The 14,697-nt window shown below is 37.2% G+C and overlaps 1 protein-coding gene across 9 annotated transcripts in view; it reads left to right on the forward strand.

The window, feature by feature from the left end:
* PCDH15 (protocadherin related 15) overlaps positions 1–14,697 on the forward strand; it is a 1,854,109-nt gene that overhangs the window by 1,657,584 nt on the left and 181,828 nt on the right. The gene's annotated exons all lie outside the window — the stretch shown is intronic.

Consider the following 14,697-nt stretch of genomic DNA (forward strand, 5'->3'; position numbering starts at 1 on the left):
AGGATTGGTGTCCTCTCTCTCAGTTCTCTGAAAGTATGGGCTCCTTTTGCACTTCACTGCTGGCTGTATATCTCAGTTTGGCACTCCCAGGCTGCCCACTGTAGCTCTGGGGCAAATTCAGGCCTTAGGTTCTTTCCCCAGCTTAGACACAGCAAGAGAAGGGACCTTGGCTGTGCCTGTGGCAAATGACCTTTCACTTCTCGCTTGGTGCTCCACCCCAGAAAAATACACAGCTACCACTACTCAGTATAGTCAGCCTGCGGTGTGACAGCTGCATTGCAGGCCCAAACTTTTAGGTAATGTGGCTTTCTGGAGGTGTATATAAAGCACTCAGGGTCTTTGCTCCCTTTAGAGTCTGAGGACAGCAAGAGTAATACTGTAGCAGCAGTGGCAGAGGGGCTTTTGGTTGTCCCTGGGTGCTCCACCTCAGGGAAAATCAAAACTGCTGCTACTGAGAATGTTTAGCCAGGGATGGGGTGGCTGCACTGCTGGCCTGAGCTGGGTAAAGAGTGGGAGGTTGAGGATTTACAGGGAGGAGAGTCTGGGCTCCTCTCTATACGATGACTGTGTCCTCCTGGAGGTGTGAGTAAAATCTTTGGGCTCTTTCTTTCTTCTCCAGTCCAGGGCAGCAGGGGCAGAACTATTGCCATGGCAATGGTAGAGTGGCTGTTAGTTGACTCTGGGAGCCCCTCCTTAAGGAAATGCAAAGCCACTAGCAGTGGGAACGCTCAGCTGGAGGTGGGGTGGCTGTTCCACTGTTCCAAGCCCAGGCCTTTCCTGGTAAACAGTGAGAACTGGGGGCACACAGGGAAGAGGAACTAGGCTCCTCTCCATATGGTGGCTGTGGTATGCTGGACTTGCCAGCATAATGACCAGGCCCTTTGTTCCCTCCCCAGCCCAAGGATAGTCGGATGATACCACTGCAGCTGCAATCACAGAGGGGTTGTGAATTGTCTCTGGGGTTTTCTCCTCTGAGAAATGCAGAGCCACCACTGACAAAGTGCCAGGCAGAGACAGTGTGCTTATGCTAGGGGTCCAAGTCTAGAGGCACTGTGCAGTAAGGAGTAGCAGAGGTGGAGACCTGCATAGAAAGCAGTCTAGCTGCTTTTCTGTAATGCTGCTGTGCTGTGCTGTGCTGTGCTGTGCTGTGCTGTGCTGTGCTGTGCTGTGCTGTGCTGTGCTGTGCTATGCTATGCTGTGCTGTGCTGTGCTGTTGGTTCGCATCAGTCTCCAACCACTACATTCTCTCCTGAGCCTGAGGGTGACAGGAGTGGGTACTGTAGTAGAACAGCAAAAATGGTGACCTGCCTTGCCCTCTGGGAGCTCTGTCCCAGGAAAGTGTACAACTGCTCCTGGCTCAAGAGCCCAGATGGGGGTTGCCGAGGTCCCAGGTTGGGAAGCCCTGCTCAGTGAGAAGTAGCAAGGGCGTGGATCCATGTGGGAAACAGCCTGGCTACTTTTTCTGCAAGGAAACTATGATGTGTTGGGAGGTCTGCATAAGTCCCTGATCCCTGCCCCTCCCAAGCCTAAGAGCAGCAAGAGGAGGGGTTTCAGAGCAGCAAAATGGCAGCCGGCCTCTCCCTCTGGGAGCTCCAGCTCAGAGAAGTACAGACCTGCTCGTGGACCAGGAACTCAGGTGGGACTGGAATGAACAGTAGGCCTTACCCTGCAAGGTGCTGCTGACATGAGGCCTGCAGTGTTTCACTGCTCAGCCTTGTGGATTTGGCCCCTTTACTGCAGGCATCCAAGGGATCCTGGCCTCCCCTCCTACAGGAGCTGCAGCTGCTGGTGCCAGAGTATCTAGGGATACAAGTCTCCTGGGACTCCATGTGTGCCTGACTATGGCTGTGCCAGGATATCACATGGCTCTCCATGTCAGCCTGGAGACACTGATGGGGAGCTCTTGGGGGAGATCTCCTGAGCCCAGGGATGGAAAAGTCCGTGGCAGAACTGTGGGTCTCTGGGGACTCACTTACTCACAGTTTCCCTACAGTGGGAGGACCCCTCTGGCTCTGTGCCAGCCCACTAGGTAGGCGGTTGTCCCGTCTTGCTCTCCTCTGTTCTCTGTGTGTCATGCTGTTTCCTTGATGAATTCCAGTGTGTCTCCACCTGGATTTTTCACATGAGCTACTGTCCACTCGCCAGCCTTTTTTTCTCCATGAGATCAACACACACCAGCTACCTCTAGTTAGCCCCTGCCACTGTCTTTTCTTTACACTTGACCTAGGATTATCTGCTAGCACACACATTGATGCTATTTCTTCTGTAGATACTGCCTGCCACCACCTCTAAACTATCTTGGAATGGGGATTATAAGCTCCTTCCATCCTTGGATGCCCTATTAGGAGAGTTTTATTAGGATCTGGGTTCTTTATTTCTCAGGGGTCCACATGTCTATATACTTAATTCTTCCATTTTTGTGTCTCTCTGTCCTGAGATATTTATCTATATTAGGAGATAGGAAATGTGTCTATTTCTGGAAATTCAAATGTTAGTACTAAGTTTTCTTTGGAAATAGGAACCCTAACTGTCAAAATATTTTCTTGGGTAACCCAATTTTTCTTTTCATATTTCTCCTGAGGCAATGATGGCCAGTGCTCTAGTGGTCTGGGAAAACGATCAAGGGACAAGTCAAAATTATAGAGAGCCTGAGGAGAGGGCTTTGATTTGTTTTGTATTTTGAAATATGATTTTGTCACACTATTGTGTTATAACATATAGAAGTCTGTTATGAAAATATTTAGGGAACATAACATTGGTGGTTATGAAGATGCTATGATATGTAAGCAGATGAAAAAGACAAAGGCGAGAGTGATCTAAGTCGACTGATTATAGCAAAGTGTCTTCTGGACTAGGTGAAAAATTTACCTTGATTTACTGTCGTCTACTCGTATGACTTGGTGAAATGAACAGCTGAAACATTAAAAATAGAAAAATAATTCATTTATTGGTGGTTTTGGACAAATAAGAGAAAAAGAGACCTGCTATTTATGACATTTCCCCTATTCTACTGAGATTGAAAAATGGATCCTCAAATGGTATGGCCTCTTCTCTGATGAGGGTGTGGCTGATAGTAGACAGTTAGAATAAACACTCAGACTCTGATTTGGCAGCTCTGGATTCAGTTTGGATGTATTTGCTTGGCTTATTTTGATAGGAAAATGTTAGGGGAGTTAAATTATGTCATCACCTCAAAAAGCAATATATGCACTAAATAACCCTCATTCTGTATCTGGAACTGAACCCTCTTAAAAAGTTCTGTATATTGCCTCACCACCCCTTTATTTCAATATAGGGATATTACTTAATGCTTCTACATCAGCAGCTGGAAAGAAGTTGCTCACCGATGAGATAATTTATTCCTCAGAGAAGAGTATTGGTCTAATTTGTGTTGTCTCAGTTGCTTTGTCTTATTTAGAGAAGTAAAACCATTCCTTTGGTCAAGGCTTCCTGAGACATGCACAATCATTGCCTATTTGTTACACACTAAAGCAAAGCTTAACATTTAACTCTAGACACATGTACCACTTTATTTTTTACAAGTTGATCTAAGCATAATAAAATGTGTAGGAAGTTCTCCCAAATGTAGACTGATACTTACTTTCCTCTTTTCTGATAACTCAGGGTGGAGATTACCACAAATAGAACTTTAAAATTCTAATATATACTACCATATACTACTGAGGCCCATATAATTTTATCCTATTTTTTATTATTTGAAAAGAAAAATGGCACATGGTTCTCATTTCTCTACAAATGTAGTCTTTACCAACTTTTCAAATTGTCTATACTTGGTCTGTTTACTTGCAGTACTGAAAAGTTGTTTTGTTGATAAAATAATTGCATGGTATTTGCTAAAAGATACTTGGAGTAGGGCCGGGCCCGGTGGCTCAGGCATGTAATCCCAGCACTTTGGGAGGCCGAGGTGGGTGGATCCTGAGGTCAAGAGATCAAGACCATCCTATTCAACATGGTGAAAATCCGTCTCTACTAAATATACAAAAAATTATCTGGGCATGGTGGCGCGTGCCTGTAATCCCAGCTACTCAGGAGGCTGAGGCAGAAGAATTGCCTGAACCCAGGAGGCGGAGGCTGTGGTGAGCAGAGATCGCGCCATTGCACTCCAGCCTGGGTAACAAGAGCGAAACTCCGTCTCAAAAAAAAAAAAAGATACTTGGACCCAAAAAGTCACAACAGGAAAGCATGTTGAAGTTCTTTTTTTCAAAAGGAGCAGAAATATAATTTCTTTTGTAAACAGGAGGAAAAAAATGAAAGATAAAGTGTTTAATGTCTAGTCCATAAAACCTGTTTAAAATTGGAGCAAGAATGGGAAAATTCAAGTATTATTTGGAAAAACAATATTTCCACAGTATAAATAAAATAGTTTATGAAGACACCTGCACACAGCTTTCTTACTGCCAAGCTTTAAGAACCCAAAACAAAACCAGTGATGATCATACAAATAACATACATTTTTCTCACAAAGATTTTATAAAATATTAATGCAAAAAGGCTTTTTTCTTGTATATTAACTAGACATTTACTTGTGTATTTTACTTGTAGATATTTTTATTGTATATTTCTAGATATACTAAATATTTACAAGAACTAAATCTGTGATGATAGTAAATTAGATGATATAAGCAAATCTCTAGAAAATGAAAATAAAACTCTAAACAATTTTAAAAGATCCAGAGTAATATCTAGCCTTACAAACTAAGTTATAATATAAACCTGGTCTTAGAGTCTGTGTGGTAACATAATATAGAAAATATACAGAAGGCAAATGTCTGTTCTACAGCAAACTGAAAACTGAATATGAATCAGAAAAGTTGAATGTGTATATGGTATATGATACTAGGCAACATTATAAGGAGTATAGAGAACTTGTCCAAGATAAAAACAGATGACCCAAGTCATTTTGCTCATTATGATTTTGGATAGAATGGTTGCATGGGAGTAGGAGAGAGGGAGACATACTTCTGTGAAGAAAGGAGACTAGATTCACCCTTGGTTATGTTTGCCTGTCATAGCTTGTAGGTGTGGGAATAGGCAGGGAGGAGTGAATGGATGACAAATGAAATATCATCAAGTTCACCTTGTAACAAGGGTTGAGGTTATGATTAAATACACTGGGTCTTGGAAAATGGAGCTAAGATTTCCACCTTTCAGAGGAGTTTCCTTCTCCAGAAAGAAATATTCCCACCCCATAGAATACAATTAAGAGGATAGCTTTTCTACATGAAAACTCAATGCTTTGTACCAATGCAGCATTTGTAAAACCGTGGACACCTGAGAGGCGGTGATATGCTACCCAGGCTCCACCATGACAGTGTTGATAGGGTCCTGCTCTTAATTTCATCGGAAAAGCTGATGCTTGAGAGATTAGGAAGTTGTCCCATACTCAAGCAAAACAGAAATTCTGGACATTCCATTTACAGCATACATATTATTCCTTTGTGTGGAGGTAGGAATTTGAATGAATGATAATTTCAGCGAACCAGCTACTGGGTATATGGTCAGATTTAATATTTTTGTTTTACAACTTGCTAATTGTTCTCTTGGGGTTGTTTTGAAGTATGGCTTTCAGTTGTTTCCCTCTCTTCTATTCTGCATTTTAAAATTCTTAATTAGTGTGCTCTTTATATTTGTTACCAAACTTGGTGATAGCAGGACAAAATATCTTTAATTCTATTCTAGAGATTTAGGACTAAGATGTAACATATTTCCTATAAAGATTCAAACCACAGAAAACAAAGATAATATACATGTCCAAGGTTAAAAATAGTATATCTCAGTAGTAATGAATCTCTCCCATGGCTCAGTAAATATCACCCACTGGTTGCTGGGAGACCCCAAAAAAATGCCTCTCTTGTATACTTTTAACCTTCACTGATTATGCTGTTGCACATGATAGGATCTCATTCTTCTTTATGGTTAAATAGTACACCCTTTTGAATTTGCACCACATTTTCTTTATCCATTATTCTGTTGATAAACAATTAGGTTGCTTCCAAATCTTGGCTATTGTGAATAGTGCTGCAACAAACATGGGAGTGCACATATCTCTCATATACTGATTTCCTTTCTCTTGGGCCTGGCTAGTAGTGGGATTGGATCATATGATAGCTCTGTTTTTAGATTTTTAAGGAACTTCCATACTGTTCTCCATAGTGGTTGTACTGCTTTGCATTTCTACCAACAGTATGTGAGGGTTCCCTTTTCTCTACACCCTCATTAGCATTTGTTATTGCCTGACTTTTAGTTAAAAGCCATTCTAACTGGTGTAAGATTGTGTCTCATTGTAATTTTGATTTGCATTCCTCTGATAATCCACGATGTTGAGCACCTTTTTATATACCTGTTTATCACTTATATGTCTTCTTTAGAGAAATTTTGTTTAGAAATTTCTTGCCATTCTAAAATTTTTTTAGAAATTTTTTGCCCATTTTAAAATCAAATTATTAGATGTTTTCCTGTAGAATTGTTTGAATACCTTATATATTCTGGTTATTAAATCCTTGTCCAATGTGTAGTTTGCAAATATTTGCTCTCACTCTGTGGGTTGACTCTTACACTTCGTTGATTCTTTCCTTTGCTGTGCAGAAGATTTTTAAGTTGATATGATTCCATTTGTTAATTTTTTCTTTGGTTGCCTGTGCTTATGGGGTATTACTCAAGAAATCTTTGCCCAGTCCTATCTCCTGGAGAGTGTCCCCAATGTTTTCTTTCAGTAGTTTCATAGTTTGAAGTCTTAGCTTCATGTCTTTAATCAATTTTGATTTGATTTTTGTACATGGCATGAGATGGGGTCTAATTTCTTCTTTTGCATATGGATATCCAGTTTTCCCAGCGCTATTTATCGAACAGACTGTTCTGTCCCTGTTTACATTCTTGGCATTTTTGTCAAAGATGACTTCACTGTAGTTGTGTAAACTTATCTCTGGGTTCTCAGTTCTTTTTCTTTTCCATGGATCTATGTGTATTTTTTTATGCCAGTACTATGTTGTTTTCGTTACTATAGCTCTATAATATTATTTAAAGTCAGATAATGTGATTCTTCCAGGTTATTTTTTTTAATATAGCTTTGGCTATCTGGTTTTTTGTGCTTTCATATGCAGTTTGGATTTTTTTCTTCTATTTCTTTGAAGAATGTCATTGGTGTTTGACAGGGATTGCTTGAATCTGTAGATTGCTTTTAGTAGTATGGACATTTTAACAATATTGATTCTTGCAATCCATGATCATCAGATATCTTTTCATTGTTTTGTGTTCTCTTCATTTCTTTTATTCATGTTTTATAGTTTCCATTGTAAAGATCTTTCACTTCCTTGGTTAATTCCTAAGAATTTTGTTTTATTTGTAGGTATTTTAAATGAGATTACTTTATTGATTTATTTTTCAGATTGTTCACTGTTGCCATATAGAAATGCTACTGGTTTTTCTATGTTGATTTTGTATCCTGCAACTTTACTGAATTTGTTTGTCAGTTCTTGTGTGTGTGTGTGTGTGTGTGTGTGTGTGTGTGTGTGTGTGTGTGTAGCCTTTAGGTTTTTCTAAGTATTAGACTGTATCATCTGAAAGGAAGGATAATTTGACTTCTTCCTTTCCAATTTAGATAACCATTATTTTGTTTTCTTTTCTGTTTGTTCTTGCTAAGACTTTCAGTACTATGTTGAATAACAGCTGTGAAAGTAGGCATCCTGCTGTGTTCCATATCTTACAGGAAAGGCTTTCAGTTTTCTCTCATTCAGTATGAGAGTAGCTATGGGTCTGTCATATAGTTTTTGTTATGTTAAGGTATGTTCCCTCTATACACAGATTTAGAGGGTTTTTAATCATAAAAGGCATTGAATTTTATTAAATGCTATTTCAGAATCAGTTGAAGTGATCATTTTTTTTGTCATTCATTCTATTGATGATATATATCATATTTATTGATTTTCATATATTGAACCAAACTTGTATCCATGAAATAAATCTCATTTGGTTATGATTCATGATCTTTTTAATATGATGTTTAATTTCTTTGTTAGTATTTTGTTGAGGAATTTTGCATCAATATTCATCAAGGAGATTGGTTTATAGTTTTCTTTTTTGGATGTCTCTTTGTCTAGTTTTGGTATTGGTGTATTATTTTATCTATATATTTATAGAGTGAATTTGAAAGCATTTCCTCCTCCTATTTTTTCAGAACAGTTTGAGCAGGATTGGTGTTAATACTTCTTTAAATATTTGGTAGAATTCAGTAGTAAAGCCATCAAGTTCTGCGCTTTCCTTCGCTAGGTGACTTTTATTATAGCTTGATATTTGTTACTTGTTATATCCTGTTACTTGATATTAGCCTGTTTGATGTTTTGGGTTTCTTCATGGTTCAGTCCTGGTGGGTTGTATGTGTCTAGGAATTTTTTGTTTCTTCTAGATTTTCTGGTTTAGTGACATATATTTGCTCATAGCAGCCACTAAGGATCCTTTGAATCTCTGCAATATTAGTTTTAATGTTTTCCTTTTCATACCTGATTTTATTTAGGTCTTCTCTCTTCTTTTTTAGCTAATGTGGCTAAAGGTTTGTCAAGTTTATTTAACTTTAAAAAAAAAAACAACGGACTGGGCGCGATGGCTCAAGCCTGTAATCCCTGCACTTTGGGAGGCCGAGGCGGGTGGATCACGAGGTCAAGAGATCGAGACCATCCTGGTCAACATAGTGAAACCCCGTCTCTACTCAAAATACAATAAATTAGCTGGGCATGGTGGCACGAGCCTGTAATCCCGGCTACTCAGGAGGCTGAGGCAGGAGAATTGCTTGAACCCAGGAGGTGTAGGTTGCGGTGAGCCGAGATCGTGCCATTGCACTCCAGCCTGGATAACAAGAGCGAAACTCCGTCTCAAAAAAAAAAAAAAAAAAAACTTTGTGTTTCATTGATCTTCTATATTGTTTTCCTTGTTCCTAATTCATTTATTTCTGCTCTGATCTCTATCATTTCTTCTAATTTCAGCTTCAGTCTGCTCTTGCTTTTCTAGTTTTTAAAGATGCATCATTAGGTTGTTTTGCTTATTTGAAGTTTTTCTCCTTTCTTGATGTAGGCACTTATAGCTATAAATTTTCAACTTAGTACAAATTTCACTATATCCTATTGGTTTTGGTACTTTGTACATTCATTATCTTGTGAATATACAAAGTACCAAAGTTTTCAATTTTGTTTTTAATTTCCTCATTGAACCCTGGTTATTTAGTGGCATATTGTTTCGCTTCCATATGTTAGTGTAATTTCCAAAGTATATCTTGTTATTGTTTTTCAGTTTTCTTCTGTTGTGGTCTTTTGAATGTGTTAAGACATGTTTTGTGACCTAAGACACAGCCCATCTTTGAGAATGATCCATGTGCTGAGGAGAATGTGTATTCTGCAGGTGTTGGTTGAAATATTCTATGAATAACTATTAGATCCATTTGTTCTACAGTGGAGATTAGGTCTGATGTTTCTTCATTGATTTTTTTTTTTCTAGAAGATCTGTCCAGTGATGAAAGTGGGATGTTGAAGTCTCCAGCTACTTTTGTTTGGGGTCTATCTGGCTCTTTAGCTTTAGTAATATTTGCTTTATATATCTGGGCACTCCAATGTAGAGTATATATATATGTGAAATGCGTGTCTTGTAGGGAACAGATCATGTTGTCTTTTTTAAATGTTTATCCATTCTATGTATTTTGATTAGAGAGTTTAATCCCTTTATGTTCAATGTTATTGTTGATAACAAGGACCTATTGCTTCTATTTTGTTATTTGTTTTCTGGTTGTCTTAAGGTTTTGTGTTCCTTCTTCCTTTCCTTCCTGTCTTCCTTTTAGTGAAGGTGATTTACTCTGGTGATATGATTTAGTTGGCTTTTTATTTTTTATGTATCTGTTGTATGTTTTGGTTTGAGGTTATCATTGAGCTTGCAGATGCTATCTTTTAACCCATTATTTTAATCTGATAAAAACACTGTTTGCATAAAAAAAAAGCAGACAAGAAAAAAAACTAAGGAAAACTCCACACTTCATCCCCATGCTTTTTAACTTTTTGTTGCTTCTATTTTTACCTTATTTACTATCTATGTCTTGAAAAGTATTTGTAGTTATTATTTTTGATTGTTTCATGATTTAGTCTTTCTATTTGACTAAAGATATTCTATTTCTATAAGAATATTTTATACACCACTGTTACAGTGTTACATTATTCTGTTTTCTGTGAACATACTATTACCAAAAAGTTTTGTATCTTCAGATAATTTCTTATTACTCGTTAACTTTCTTTTTTTATTGAAGAACTTTCTTTAGCATTTCTTGTAGGACAGGTCTAGTGTTGATAAAATCCCTCAGCTTTTGTTAGTCTGGGGAAGTCTTTATTTCTCCTTCCTGTTTGAAGGATATTTTATCCAGATATACTCTTCTAGAATAAAAGGTTTTTTTTTTCTTTCAGCACTTTAAATACAACATTCCACTCTCTCCTGGCCTGTAAGGTTTCTGCTGGAAAGTCTGCTGCCAGATGTATTAGAGCTCCACTGTATGTTATTTGTTTCTTTTCTGTTATTGCTTTTAGGATCCTGTAATCATCCTTGAACTTGGGAATCTGATTATTAAATGACATGAGATAGTATTCTTTGGGGTAAATCTGCTGGTAGTTCTATAATCTACTTATACTTTGATATTGATATCTTTCTCTAGGTTTTGGAAGTTATTCATTATTATTACTTTGAATAAATTTTCTACTCCTATCTCTTTCTTTGTCTCCTCTTTAATGCCCATAACTCTTAGATTTGCCTTTTTGAGGCTATTTTCTAGATCTTGTAGGCATGTTTTATTGTTTTCTGTTCTTTTTTTCATTTTGCCTCCTCTGACTATTTTGAAATGGCCTGTTTTCAAGCTCATTAATTCTTTCTTCTGCTTGGTCAGTTCTGCTGTTAAAAATCTCTGATGCATTCTTCAGGGTGTCAATCGAATTTTTCAACTCCAGAATTTCTTCTTGATTTGTAAAATTATTTCAATCTCTTTGTTAAATGTATCTGATAGAATTCTAAATTCCGTCTCTGTGTTATCTTGAATTTTTGAGTTTTCTCACAACAACTGTTTGGAATTCTGTCTGAAAGGTCACTATCTCTGTTTCCCCAGGATTGGTTCCTGATGGTTTGTTTAGTTTATTTGGTGAGTTAATGTTTTCCTGGATGATACTGATGCTTGTGGATATTTGTCTGTGTCTGAGCATTTAAGAATTGGGTATTATCGTAGTCTTCACAGTTTGGATTTGTTTGTATTTGTTACTTAGAAAACTTTTTCTGGTATTTGAAAGGATTTGGGTGTTGCTAAAGCTGTATCTACTTTAGGAGGCGCCCCAAGCCCAGTAACACTGTGGTTCTTCCAGACTCTTACTACCTTAATGATCTTGGATAAGATCCAGGAGAATTCTCTTAATTATCAGGCAGAAACTCTTATTCTTTTCCCTTACTTTTTCTCATACAGACTGTCTCTGTTTGGAGCCACCTGGAGCTGTGGATGAGGCAACACAAGCACCACTGTAGGCACCACCAATAGGACTGCACTGGCTCGTACCTAAAGCCAGCAAAGCACTGGGTCTTGTCTAACCCAGAGTGCTGTAACCACTCTGGCTACCACTTACATTTGTTCAAGACCATGAGTCTCTATAATCAGCAGTGACAAAGCCAGCCAGGCCTGTGTCTTTCGCTTCAGAGTGGCAAAATCCCCCAGGTCCTGAACAGGTCTAAAGATGCTTCCTAGAAGCCAAGGACTGGAGTCAAAAACCTTAGAATTCTACTTGATGTTCTATTATACTGTGACTGACTAGGTACTCAACCTATGAGAAATAGTCCTTCTCCACAAGCAGAAAGGAGCCTTACCCAATGCAACCATCATAGACCCTTGGGGAGTACTGCCAGGCTACCACCAATGTTTACCTATGGCCCACAGCCTGTTAAGTCAGCTTGTGGTGAATATGCCTAGCATGGCAGCAAAAATATCAAATATTTTGTTTAGCTGCACATGTGGCCTTTAAGGACTCTATATACAGAAGCATAAAAGAAGGGAAATAAGTCAGTAAAGACAAGGAGAAAATACAGAAATTAAGAGAGGAATAAAAAACAGCAGAATGCAAATAATATGAGAAATACGAGAAACAGCAACTTGAACAGCAAATCTAAAGTGTCAGTAGTGGAAAAGAGGACTGGTAACAGGCAGGCAATCAACTGTGTACCCTTCCATGTAAAAGCATGTATCAGTTCCATAAACCTAAAGGCATTACGGAGGGCAAGGCACCCACAGAGCTCAGCAAGGACAATGCTAATGGTAGACCATGCTATAGAAACAACTGAAGTCATTCTGCCCATTGGCTTATACTGTCTGTGTCTCCTCATAGAGCATGCATTAGCTTTGATATGGTAAGGGCTGGCATTTGCTATATATTCATCATTTTTTAAAAGATGATCAATCTGTGACTAGTTAGAACTTTCTACTTATCTTCTAAATAAGCCCTGTTCTATGGGTTTTTGTTTGTCATTCCAGAAAATCAAAAATTGTATCATCTTTTTCTCTTTTTTTTTTTTTTTTTTTGGTGTGTGGAACTTCAACTTGCCATTAAATTTACAAACTTACTGACAAGTTCTTATCTTCCTGGCATGCTCATTAAAAAGATTCCTTAAATTTTCTCGGTAGTCTGCTAAAGTAGAAATAGTATCTGTGATTATTACAGACTTTAATGTGGAAAATAAATAAAACATAGTTTTTCTCCTGTTAACTACCTATACCTTCAGGTATAATTTTATTTGCTTGATACATGGAAACAAATTGCGAGCTTTATTAGTATAGCCATTTTTAAACTTTGTCTTAAGAAAAAACCATAATGTTTTTCAAGTTGTAAACCATAACATTCAGAATACTTTCTTGAAGCACTAAAACTAAGAAAATTTTGTTGAGACCAAGAAAAATTTTAACCAAAAGAAACAAACCATTATGGCTTTTAATGATACAATTTATAACTGGAGTATAGAAGAGGAAATATTTCTTTTTGCCAATACTACCCTCTGGTGGAATAATGGGCAATAGAAAAGAACATGGTTTTGGAGTGCTGAGCATATCCTTAATTTACAGAATAGAACAGTTGTCTAGAAGCAGATTTATGTACATTTTTCTTCAGATGTCCCTGAGCATAAATATAATGAACTATTGATTACACTTGTTGGCATTGCTTTCAATACATTTCTCCTCTTGAAATAATGCATTGTGGAAAAACTCTATGCAACTGGTGGTATATTTAGCCATGATAAAATATTATAACCCCACAGTCTGTACGGTGTGTCATAAGAAGAAAGACTGCTACAGTAACTATATTAATTTATTCATCCTGCCAATAGAAAATAAAGAGGGAGGAAAACCAATCTTTTCATAGGCTACAGTCACTTCCAGCCTTAGGTGTGCATGTGATCAGTTTGTGAATCCACTGTACATTCAAGTTAGAAAGTGAATCCAATGAATACTTCCCAAGCAAATAAAAACTTCATTGTGTTAAAAACTGTATACCATTATGTTGACATAATTGGAAAAGTATATACATTTTTTTGTTTCTAAAGAATCAGATATTCCAAAAAGTACTTTGCGACATTAAGGTTTTATGTTTCCCCTGAGAGTAATAAAGAATAAAATATGTAAGAACATACTGAGCTCATTGGAAACTCATATATGAAAAAATTGCAGTGTTGAGCTCCTTTTCTAACCTTTGGAATCAACTTAAGGGCGTTAAAGCATTTCCACACCCTTAGTTATCACATCCACTCATTAAGTTAATTGGCACTCTTGGAAAGAGCATTAAAAAGTTTGCATGCTAATGTTTTATGTCTTTACCTCCTACATGGAGCCTAAAGATCAATACCCTACACGGTCCTCATTATAAAGATTCTTGGTTCATTTACTTGTTCAGATTCTAAAGCCCATAATTTATTTAAAACATCTTTTTCATATAAGGGATTGTGAATACTATATGCCAAAACATAAGAAATGTTATCTTTTATTTTTCACTTTTGTGTACAGTTCAATTATTCCTATTAGAATATGCAAGTTTATTCATATTGACTACTCAGAACTCAACTCTATGGTGAATATAAAAGGAAGCACTGTTTGATAGTAAGAGATAATTATTCGACTTCTTTGCAAAAGGAGAAGTTTACAATAGATTTATTTATGTGTTTCCAACTTAATACTGTACAGGAAAATTCTTGTGTCTGAACAAATATCAAAGAACATGTAGATTTTTTAAATTTTGTTTTTAATACCAAGTGAGAAAAATGTTTCTTGGAGAGGAAGAACAGATAATTAACAAATTTAGCTTTTAGTTTAAATACGTTTGACCCATGCTACCCAAAACACGGTAGGGGTGTAAGGATTATTAAACTATTATAAATAAATAAATCTGCCATATTAATAAGCATTATTTATTGAAAAACAATATACAATTCTTCATGAAAGATAAGATGATTCAGAAACAATGATTGCTTTCAGGGGACTTGATTTATTATTTTGGCTCTGACAAGTAAGTAGATTAATTTAGTCAAAGTCACTAGCCTGTTTGCAGATCAGTATTTTGACTAGCTTAATGGCAGTTAAGTGACACAAAGACAAAGACATCTTTTTCTTGAGTCACAATAGTATATTCAATGCCT

Source organism: Callithrix jacchus, chromosome 12, assembly GCF_049354715.1.
Source record: "Callithrix jacchus isolate 240 chromosome 12, calJac240_pri, whole genome shotgun sequence".
In the NCBI taxonomy this organism is placed as follows: Eukaryota; Metazoa; Chordata; class Mammalia; order Primates; family Cebidae; genus Callithrix; species Callithrix jacchus.